The sequence below is a fragment of the Helicoverpa armigera genome, chromosome 22 (genome assembly GCF_030705265.1).
Source record: "Helicoverpa armigera isolate CAAS_96S chromosome 22, ASM3070526v1, whole genome shotgun sequence".
Classification (NCBI taxonomy): Eukaryota; Metazoa; Arthropoda; class Insecta; order Lepidoptera; family Noctuidae; genus Helicoverpa; species Helicoverpa armigera.
Genome location: NC_087141.1, coordinates 3,224,511 through 3,236,689, shown reverse-complemented (window position 1 = coordinate 3,236,689; position 12,179 = coordinate 3,224,511). Strand labels below are relative to the sequence as shown.

General features: G+C 34.8%; 1 protein-coding gene across 3 annotated transcripts in view; it reads right to left on the bottom strand.

Moving 5' to 3' along the window:
* The window catches only part of Flo2 (Flotillin 2), a 248,356-nt gene that overhangs the window by 22,696 nt on the left and 213,481 nt on the right, over positions 1 to 12,179 (bottom strand). Inside the window, exon 1 of one of the 3 annotated variants that reach the window (XM_064040647.1) lies at positions 8,861 to 9,057. The exons of the other annotated variants lie outside the window; for them this stretch is intronic. The gene's annotated coding sequence lies outside the window, so the exon portion shown is untranslated. Of the gene's footprint in view, positions 1 to 8,860; positions 9,058 to 12,179 lie in introns of those variants that run through there. 3 annotated transcript variants of the gene reach the window in all.

Below are 12,179 nucleotides of genomic sequence, written 5' to 3'. Positions count from 1 at the left end.
TATTAATGTGCGTTGTGAAGAGTTTGTAATAAAACTCACAATAAATAAACTTCAACTTTAAGTATTTTCCAATAAAGTTTAACAGTCTTGGATATCAACAGAGTCTTATTAGAACGTCTTTTAAACGTCCACAAGACAGTTTTCATTGTAGAGCGGAAAATTGCGTATCTTTGTTGTAACAGCGACTATCATCGTGGCCCATTTCCAGCTTGCTCGCATGTATTCTTTTTATACTTGGAGACATTCTTTCTACTTATTTCATATTTTTTAATATTCATTTAGTCGATTAATATCAATTTAGTGTTAAAAAGTACAACACTAAAATGTAAAAAAGTTTTTTACTTGGCATAATGAGCCTTGCTACCTTTGCCTAAAAATTACGCTTTATGATTTCAATACGTCAAAATTTTAGGTCTTTCAAAATACTCACTCACTCGAAATGAAAATAATTTATTAAGGTGCGTACGGATTGCGCGTACCCTGGTACGCGTACTCAGTTTACGCGTATCCGGAACGCCTAGTTCATACCTGCAGCTACGCGTTCACTCTTGGGGCACGCGTACCGCGCGAGCCAACTCGCAGCGCGAGCCACCGTCTGTCGGTTTTTGGTCGCGCGTCAAAGAGGACGCACGCGGCCGGCTACGCTATATTTGGACGGCAAAATGAATAAACACGAGTGTTCTTGTCGGAGTCATGGCGAATGACTGGGGCTCGCGGAGCGCTCTGGATCGATTGACCTCGCGTACAGGTTCGCGGCGGTCCGAACAGGAGCTGTACGCGTATCTAATGTACGCGTGGACAGTGCTTCCCAACTACGCGTAACACAGGAACGCGCAATCCGTACGCACCTTAACAATTTGGAAACTGTCATAACACAATTATTCCTTGTATTTAGTTAAAGAATTACGGACAAATGAGAGCTCAATCACTGTCATAGTTAAGCTAAGCGTTCTGTTTGTTCAATGTGACGAATGCTGTCGGGATAATACCATTGTTCAGAGTCGTTTTTGCAGACAGGCTTTATTTTATTCATTTCGGAATGAAATTAAATATGATATTGTAATATTAGTCTAGATTGTTAGAATCAGGGTTTATTTTTTTTTTTAGTTTATGTAGACAGCATATGTCTTTCATAATTATAGTGACGTTTCTTAAAAACAAGCTATTTAAAAGTTATGAACATTATTAAATAAAAGTAAGGATTCAGTTTATTGGGCACTTAGGTACCTATCAAGCGTTTTCTTTAGAATACCGTACGTAATTCGTCCTGAAAAAAGCTTTTGTGTAAAAAAAAAACAATTTCACATAAATCCAACATAAACCCATTTGAATCAATCAATTTAATACAAAAAATGTTATTTCTCTATACGTTACCTAAGTTCGGTCACGTAAATAATTCAACTAGGCATATACCGAGGTTTTTAATATTTAAAAAAATCTTCGTTGCGGTGCCAACATGACACCTTCGTTAAAAAGGTCCCGAACAAAACGGAGCCAATTGCGTGTATTGGAAAAACATTTTTTTTCCAATATTTTTACCGACGGCGTTGAAAGAGATTTCCGGTACAGATAGGACACATTTTTGGATATTTTTCGTGTGGCGTATAAAAGAATTGTATCGTGCGGCAAATATTTCAGTTTTTACGGTAAAAAATTTGAACTTTATCCACAGTAAATATAATACAACAGAAACATTTTTTGTACCTTAAAGGCTCCGAAACTATTGAGCCAATTTGAAAAAATATTTCACTACCCTATACATATTATTTTATATTTTATCCGGGTACGGTAAGAAGTTCCACCGAGACGCCGTCGAAACCTAGGGAAAACCCTTTTTAATTTTGTGCCACAGTGTTGTTGCTAACTGGAATGGCCATAAAAAAACACCAAATCCATATATTCCTTAAGATCCTTTAAAGAAGCACATAAATTTTGTTTCCATTAGGTACTCTATCCAGAATCTCAATGCTCCGAGGTCGTATTTCAGAGTAAGCCTTGTATCATTTACTTGAGAGCTAGGATAGTGACTGGCACGAGTGACCGATAAATAAAGCCCTTCATGTATGTCAAGCGTATAGCGTAACTATTTAATAGGCCAGCTGTATGGGAGAACAATGACTGGAAATATCGTAAATAAGTTACGTATCGTTAAGTTAGTTGAATTCTATAACTATTCTAATTCTATTTTGTTAGGTTGAGGAATATTAACAGCGACGCTTAATTGCTCCACCAGCTTTCGCTATAATTTGGGATTTTGTTTTCGGTTATCAAGAATAGGATAATCGAAAAGTAGAAAAGACAAGCTAAAGATTTAATTATATTGAAGAGGCCACCTCTATTACCATTAGGTAATCGTTTTTCATAGATCATTCAAGCGATTGCCAATTCAATTTACAAAATCGACAATCACCTTTATGATTGGCTGAATAGTCATATTTATTGTTATTTGATTGGCAGATAGATATAAAGAGCCAATCATTGAAGAGGTGACATCCAATTGTACGACATAGCCTATCGCAAAAGAAAATGGCAGAGAAGCTATTTCAACTTTACTACATCGTTTCTTTCAAGTTAGCTGTCGTTAGAGAAATGGCGGGAATCTTTGTAACATGTCCTTTTCGTTCATAAAACTTGGTGATACTTGGTGTTACTGGATCTCTTTGCGTTTGACAAGATATTAATGGCTTCCGTAAGTAGGTCAAGCATTCACATAAAAAGGGTGCCCTTGATGGCTGTAAGGGAGCGACGAAAGGGCGCGTAACATAAAGATCTTTCCAAAATATTTTTAATCTTTTTTCCCCATTAATTTTCGTACGTGATAACGGTGTTCGTAAAGTTGTTGGAAACGAATACACGAAAGAGTTATAATATTTTTGCATTTTTTTTTCTAGTCTAATCAAGATGTTCTCTGATGCTGCTGAATTGTTTAAAAGAGTTACTGCGGCCCTAGCCCTCAAGAAGCAACATCGTGAGCTTTAACCAGCAAGAGCCTTACACTCCTTCACGCTGCACCCACCGCGGGATTCGACATTTGATGATTTTCCACCAAAAAAAAAAAGATGTAATGTTCAGTAAGTCCGATATTGCCCCACTAGAAGTCTGCTCCAACAATAAAAAGCTACTAAAGAAATACATTATTGTTTTTGCGTGACCTTTCCGAAGTCAAGACTTCCATTAAAAGGGTTAACGTTTATATTGTCGTCAATCTGCTTCGGGACGAGAGCTTTTACTGAACAGATGACATTTCAATTTCCTACTCTGTCCTCATTGGTGACAAGAGGGGTGAAGACGTTAATGCCGTCACTTCGAGGACCTGAGCATAATTTATCAAACTTGGAATATTTCCGTTTAAACTACATATGGTATTTTGCGGTGATACTGTCTCTATTTTACATAAGAATAGTTCTCGTGTTAGAGTTATGACACACAAGTACGGCCCGATACGGCGCGGACGCGGCGTTGAACCAGCGCGAGCGATGGACTTGTCATTTGTATTTAATTTGACCCTTAAATCATATAAAACATTTATACCTACAAAGCCAATATAAAAATTAAAAAAAAGCGGTAGCGGCTAGCCGCGGTATGCAATATTTGAAACAGAGCCGTGCTGCAGCTACGCCGTGTCGTGCCGTGCCATTCATGTATGCCATGACCTTTATGCCTCCAGGTAAAACTACACTTGCAATAGTGACTTGAATGTCTAACCCGAATTCGGACATTTGAACTCTTTCGAACAATATGACATTTGAATTTCGAAAGCGATTCCAGGCAGTTAGGGGAAGCCTCATAAATATGGCAGAAAGTCACAATCGATTTGCGAATAAAAAATACGATTCGAATGGCTTGCTTTGCATCGCAAAACGGTTTAACCCTTAAATCGGACACGTTTCGGGGATCGGGTCAAAAGCAGTTCGCATTTCACATTAATGGCCGTATTTAATGAAGAGTTGTGTATTTATGAAATAGACAACAGCTAGGCTTGAGGTTTTCTAGTACTATCTATAGTTATGGTGCTAGTTTAAGGACTTTTTATAAGTAATATTGTAAAAAGGTTGAGGCTTGCAAGAAAGATATGAATGCGAAAGCATTTAAAGACTCAGGTGATTTATCAGCGAAACATTTTTGCTAACGTCTGTTTCGCGTTAATGATTTGTTGGCTTAGCAAACGATATCTACTTATTGTTCTTTTCCGTGAAATCTAAATTTGCAAAGGCAGAAAAATATTTGAGAAATCGTTGATACATATTTATATAGGTACTTAACTATGTACACATTTAGTGAGAGTACAGTTTTTTAGTTCGGAATATCTGATTCTTTTCGTATTTGAATTTATATCGATTTTAAATTGAAATTTAGTTCAAGTCAGCCCGTTTCGAAAGTTTACGACTTTTCATAACACTCAAGAGCTATTGTTGATGACTGGTGAGAGATGTTATCGGTATGGTTTCACATAAAAGCTCAATAGGCAATTTGGTTGAATGGTTCGTCTTATGAAATTTTTCTTTTCAAACATTTCGTAACGTACATCTTTCATAGCTTTTCCGTCTGTCATCAGGCTGTATGTAGTTATCTCATGAACCATGATAGCCAGACGACTAAAATTTCAGATGATATATTTCCATGTGTTGCCGCTTTAACAATAAATACTAAATATTATAATGAAATAGTGTGAGAGGACCACCATTTGTTGGTCAGGTGGCAAGAAATCATAATTCATATTTAACAAGGCAAATCCAACTGCTTATTTATAACAAAACAAACACTCAAAATCCCTTTATTCGCCTCGCCTCGCTTAATACCGAAATAAATATTCATAAATCTACCCATTATGATTTATTCGCAAATACAAATGTTAGAATACAAAGTACAAAGTACGAGATATCCGTGTCGCGAACAATCGATTTACGCTCGGATCCACTCGATTAAACTTTTTGTTACGGCCTGAGAGTAATGACTCGGCATCTCGATTAAGTACCACTCTACGGTAATGCCGATCACACGGCAGTAGGAAAAGAAAAAAGAGTGCCCATTCAAAAAAAGAACGATCGTAATCTGTCACCTTATTAGTGTCCATTTGAAATTCGATTTCAGTTCCAACCATTATTCTGCAAGGAGGAGGAGGTTAAAATGATGACGTTCTTTTTCATGATAATGCGTATTTGCGACTGGTCAAGATTCTGACCGTCTATATTCGATGAAACGTGTCAGCAAGATGTTTGTGAAAATTACCATGGACAAATATGGACAAAACTTATAAATGTGCAAAAGTTTTCCAAAACGCAAAAAGGGGCAACATTGCTTTTTATGTATTCTCTAAACTAAACTAACATAGGTCTGCTATTTTACAAAAAATACATTATATAAATAATACCTACGGACAAAATAGATCACACTAAGATTGATTTGGACCATTATCTCAGTCTTCAGTTAGGCGTTAGTGTCTAGCAAAAACTGCCATTAGGACTAGACTCATAAGTGTTAAGTGTATTGTGTAACTTTTTATTACACTTTTTCCAAGGCTAGACAAAAAAGTAAGCTAGTTATTGGCTTAGAGTAGATGCGTTTGAAACATTCTCAGTTTTTAGTTAATATTTCTCAGAATAGCTTGAACCGTCATCAAATTATTGTTTGCATGAAGATTGTCGAACCTTCTTCAAAACTTTCCACTAAAAAGGTTTCATGCTTTTCTTTCACCAAAAATTAAATTCTTCAATAAATATTTTTGGAGAACTGTTTGTTGATGCTGGCAATCATTTCACTTTTTTGTCAATGATGCATTTATTTGGAAACTTAGTCATTTAGGTTAATGCTACAGTCCTAATTTATGATAATTAAAAGTTGCATTATGGTTGAAAAAAACCCAGAAACGTTGGATTTGGGATCCTCCATTCAAAAATAACCATATATTTTTATAAGTATTTCTGAACCAAAGCTTGAAAAATAAGATGACCATGTATCTGAATATACTATTCTCTGCTAGTCCTAAGTACTCAAAAGTGCAGTACACGTAGCCCTTGGCAAGTCCATTACGAAATCGACTACAAGTATCGAGTGACCCGATTTCGATTCTACACCTCTCGATGACACGCTTAACGTGTCCTAGATTGTTACGTAACAGAAACATTCCAGTGACATACTGACGTATTGACCAATACATGTTCTTGACATTGTAAATAGCTTCATCATCATCGGCCTAGCCTTTTTCCTACTATGTTGGTGTCGGCATCCAGTCTCATCGGATGCAGCTGAGTACTAGTGTTTTATAAGGAGCGACTGCCTATCTGACCTAATATACCCAGTAACCCGGGCAACCCAATTCCCCTAGGTAAGACTAGTTGTTAGACTTACTAGCTTCTAATTACTCGTAACGATTGCCAAAGATGTTCAAATGACGTATTATTAACCAATTTATGTTCTTGACATTGTCCATAGCTTTACGTAAATACTTAAGTAAGTATTATTGATGAAGTTCATTAAAACGAGAAAACCAGTCACAAGGTTGTTCTGGCCCTCGAGTCAAGTTCACGGTCGTGACGTCACACAGATAACTCGCAAAAGGAGGTCAGTTGGTTTTCGTCAGCTAGAGTTTCCAGATAGTTCGATTGCGTCAGAACTTTTTGCTGCGCCCTTTTTACAAGATTAAGTACATAGCTACCTATTAACTTATATGTAATTTATTTTACTTTACGTTTGACGCAATTAAACTTAAGATCTATGAGGAAAAAAATTACCGATTTAATAGGTATTTTATTTACAGTCATTGTACGGCATGTGATGAATGTTATTACTACACGTACCTATGTGCCGCGCTATGCCTATGTATTCACTGCGAATACTTCAATAGGAATTTGTTTTTATTAATAAATACTATTTGCAGAATATCCATGCATGTACTGTTTTTGCCATAGTTAAAAGATACTACCTTTTAACTATGTATATATTTATACTATGTATATGTGTATGTACGGACGTAATTTAATAATATTTCCAAATTGACGCGTAACTTCTTAAATCATTTTAACTGTTATAAATTCAACTGGCCTTTTTGATACACAATAATATCGGTACAAAGTACTAGCCATTAGTTCCCGCTCTCGCCAGCCAGCGAGGAAATATTCCCGCCAATATGAAACACTCGGCCATTTTGATTGTTATTCAAACTTCGAACGGTAATGTTTCAGCCTGTATTGAAACTATGGAGCCTATGCGAACTGCTTGCATGCTCGAGTGAAATATCAAACGAATAAATAAATTGTTTAAAAAAATGCATGAAAGGTTTTTCTAATAATTCCAAATACAGCTATGATAGACGATGTTTTCTATCATGAAGTTCCAGTTCTTATCTTAAGGCTTCATCATTAGATTAGTTCAACAGTATCATATTATTGTATTGTCATCTGAACTACATACAGCTGTCAATTTTCAGGACCCTACGATTCTTGGCAGATGGTCATATAATAAAACATGTTAGTAATATAAACAATTATAAATTAGTGCAAGCGAGATATCAGGAATCGCTAAAGTTATCAGTATTCCACATAAATTGCAAAACGCGAAATGGGAAACCCGGAGAAAATCCTGATCGTTGCACTCTGCTATAATTTTAACTTAGCCTGATAACAACAATTTACTTGAAGAAGGGAATTTTGTTGTGTTGAAAATAAACGATTTGATCTGATTTAGAAGACAATATTTATACCCATCGATTTGGAACTTATTGATCGAAATTTTAAAAATAATAAATAAATGAGCGTTGTGGCTGTTTTGTGACAAATAAACATTTTTTTTTCATTTTATCCAGCTTCAAATATGAAAACAATATTATCGAAAGCTAAAAATGAAAATGTTGATATCGCATTTTGATAAAATCCTTATTAATTAAATATGTATTTACAAATGACGTGAATGAGTGCGATAAAACAATACATTCACTATAAATATCGTTTAGTATGCATTCATTAAACATAGTGTTAAATAAAATTAATTTATGCACGTAAACATGCGGTTTTGTGGTAACTTGTTGAGGTATCATGTTCGCTACTTGGTAATTTTTCAATGCAACTCGACGTAGGTACTATGTAGAATGATTATTTAATAAAAAAAATATAAATAAGTGGTTTGAATGAGTTTCAAAAACAGGATAATATTATTCAGATTTTGCGTCATTTGATAATTGCAAATAATTGGGGCTTACTTCAAGGAAAAATAAACAAAATTGACAATGTTGGTATCTACAAGAGAGGTACTTACAGCTAAAACCGAGTAAGTATGTATTATATGAACACTTACAGTACCGACCTATTTATTTGGTTTTGGATTTATTTAAGTTATCGTTGCCTTATATTAGGATAGCATTTCGGAACGACTTTAAAAGTTGCATAGCAAAGCTTGACTTTCAAGTCAACTTTGGTAATAACGATACCAATAGCCCAGAGGTGTGTTTTTGTCGAAAATCAGGGTATCCTTATTTTTAAAGGATTCATTTTTATTCCTCCGCATTCATTTATCAAGTGGTTCAAGTGTTGAGCAGAAATTTACTAACCGAGTTGAAAGTTCGAAATATAGCTACTAGTTCAATAAAATCCCTATTTTACATACATACTAGATACAAAATAAACTTGGTTTATTCACAAACAGAGTATTTGCTAGTAATGAGATTTGCAGTGCACTCTACTAGACTTTATGTCTTTCCGATAAACCGGACTTACCCCTCACGAGAGAAAGAGGTGAATAAACTATGCATACTCGGTCTTTGATATTGCGAAATCTCTATAACTGTTTGAAAGGACTCTTTCTTAAATATAGCACAAGAAACATTGTATGTATAAAATCGTTTTGATACTTTGTAATAGGACCTTACCTCGTTACAACAGCAAAAGTAGCACCAACAGTTAATCCAAGATTAAAGGCGCTCATCCAGAGTAAAGACATATCGATGCCTTGTATTGCCACGGTCTCGATATCGACACCTGAAGGTCACTTCACTATTAAACAAGCGTCGTTCATCCCGTAACACTGCACAACACTGACTATTCCAAATTCAAATTAACGTTAAAAATAAATTAGATTTTCGGTTATCTTTTTTTTTTTTACTTTATTAAATTTTAATAATTACATAGGTGTGTTTCTTAAGTCTAAACTCGCCAAACTTTTACGTTTGATGGCCTGGATCTGTGGTCGTAATTGACAGGTGATTGACTTTTGATGTTCTTTTTATGAAATCGATTTATTTTTAAATTGTATACGAGTCGAGTTGTCTATGTAGGTTGATGTAAGTAGTTTCGTTGATGTAGTCGCGAGTTCAAACGCTCGTGAACGAGTGGCGTGGAGTTACTGTCCTTTACAGTATAAACCGGAGGTTTCCCCCGCTCCCCTTATGAGTAAACACTGTGGTTATTTGGCTATATATGTTGCAATTGCATCTTAGTTTTGTCTTGTCTATTATTTTAGTTTTTCACGCATACCTACTGAAAGTAAGTACCTACGTTTTTTTAATATGATACGTTAGTAAAAAAAGTTGTAAGTTTAGAGCAAAATATTGAGAAAAAAAATCATATGTTTTGATGTTTCATGAATATTTCCTAGAATGTTATCATCACATGAACATGAAAGTTTTTCCTGTCTGAGACCAAAATTCACGTTGTCGTCAAATATTACCGAGTTAAGCATGATGTCTAATGTAAAGATGAGTTTATAAATAGCACGCCTGATAACACGTACTCACGTGTGTTACTGTATAATTTAAACCATAGAACCGTTTTGAAAAGGTTTGCAAGTTTTTAACTGTTTAGGCTACTTGTAATGGCAAATGTTCATGACTACTCGACCATTTTTCTTAAAGACCAAGAATATTATTAGTCTCGCAGCAACGTAATCAAACCACTACAGCTATTTTATACTCAAATCTTTAACTAGAATCTAGTGAACCTACTTTAAAATACACAAGCTTAAAATGTAAAAAAAACACATTACAAAAAAGTACTTATTCTAAATTCAACAGACAGTACACAAATTCGACAAACTAAATGTCACATCAATTAGGATATTCCCAACAGATCGGCGCACCTAACGCTGACACATGGGCTTAATTTGTTAATTACTTAATAACAAATGGGTTGAAACGCAAACAAACTTATATGTTTGCCTAATTCATTATTCATGAATGACAATTGAATGGCAATATTTCGATATAATATAAATTACATAGTAGTTTAAAAGCACTAGAAAAATGCAACTTTTTTAACAAGTCCAAACAACAAGTTCATGTTTTACAGTTTCATCATTCATAATCATCATCTCAGCCATAGGAAGTCCACTGCTGAACATAGGCCTCCCCCTTAGATCTCCACAAATACCGATTGGAAGCGACCTGCATCCAGTATCTTTCGGCAACCTTTATAAGGTCGTCTGTCCATCTTGTCGGTGGACGTCCTACGCTGCGCTTGCTGGTCCGTGGTCTCCACTCTAGCACTTTTCTACATAGTCGACATAGTAAAAGCGTGTATATTTAAAACGGTACTATTATAATAAATGTTAAAGGTAGAACTAGGTATTATTTTATTGGCTCATTCTTCTTCTTCTTCTTAGCATTTTGTGACGGGGAAGTGATGAATAAGGGAAGCAGAAGTTGAAGATACGGAAAGCAGACCCCGTCAAAAAAGGGAGTCTGCTTTCCGTACCTTCTTCCTCCACTTCGCTCTGTCCGAGTCTTCGAGTTCGCTGATTTTGCCTGCCGCTGCACCTTGTACCAGCTATGTCATTATTTGTAGTAATTACATAAAAAAAAACAACGAATACACTTTGTAGGCAATATGTTTAAAATATAGCCTAAAGTATTATTTCATTCACTTAGTCTAAGATCCAAAGGTCATTTTTTACGTAATTGAAATAAAAAGTAATAGTTAGGCATTGAAAGTCTTAGTATAAGGTCACGCTAATTGAGCCTGTCTTATAAAACTTTTACAGCAATTACTACTAATTACGTAGTTATTTAATAAAGTTATCATTTTTCAAGGTTTTCCTTTTCTTTGTTCAGAAAAGTTTTTGATAAATGGTCAAGGAGACAAATATAACTCTAATTTATTTACACTCAATACTCAATTCTTTATTAGCATACCATAATACCAAAACTATAATAAAAATAATTAATAATTAATACTAAAATAAATACCATTATTGTTATACAGGTTTATAATATGTAACATGTTATTCAGGTATATTTGGTTACGGAGTACCATACAAATAAAAATACTTCAAAGAATTACCAGTAAAAAGTTTGTTTAATTAAAATAGAAGTAAAGGCGTGTTTTTCCTCGTTCGCTGCGGTTTTCCCGAGCGAACAACCTTTCAAGTGAGAAAATACCACGTCTTGCAACCAGTCCTTGCACTATGCTTACATTTTATGCATTTATGCTACTTTTTCACTTCGTAAAGGCAATAATATAGTAGCTTGATATTTTGATGCTTCAGTAAACAATCATAGAGAGAGATTGAGATTGAGATTTTCTTTGACTTTTTACATTTTACAGTACGATTCTCTGACATCTCATACATCTCTTATAATTATTTGCTATTACAGTCGAGTCGAATACAGTTAATTTATATCTAAACTTATATTATAAAGCTGAGTTTGTTTTTTGTTTGCTTGAACATGTTAATTACAGGAATTCGTATAAAAAAATATATTTTTTAATCTGACAATTAACTAAAAATGTATTCTTGAAACTGAAAATCGATTATCAAAAGGTACTTGAGAGAAAAGACAACTCTTGCATAGATAGGAGGAAAAGCATTCGACGGAAAACTACCTGAAGGAAACAATCTTTCTACGGAACTCGCAAAGGATGCAGCGTTCTAAGAATGCGACTGTGTCACATTAAAACTCCCGTACTAATACGAAACATAGGCACCATGATACTAGATACAATTCATATACATATGTATATGTTATAATATAAGCAGTACTTAGATGCTAACTATTTTTTCCATCGTTAAGAGCGTGTACGTCAACCGCGCGCCATTTGGCCTAAAAAGGTACTTTTCAAACCACTGTTTCTCATTAACTACTTATCCTATAACTATGTTAATTTATAATAACGCAAGTTAATTTCACTGTCTATATAGTTAATTGAACATAAATTTCAATTTGTGTAGTTTAAATACTTAAAACCCCTATAACG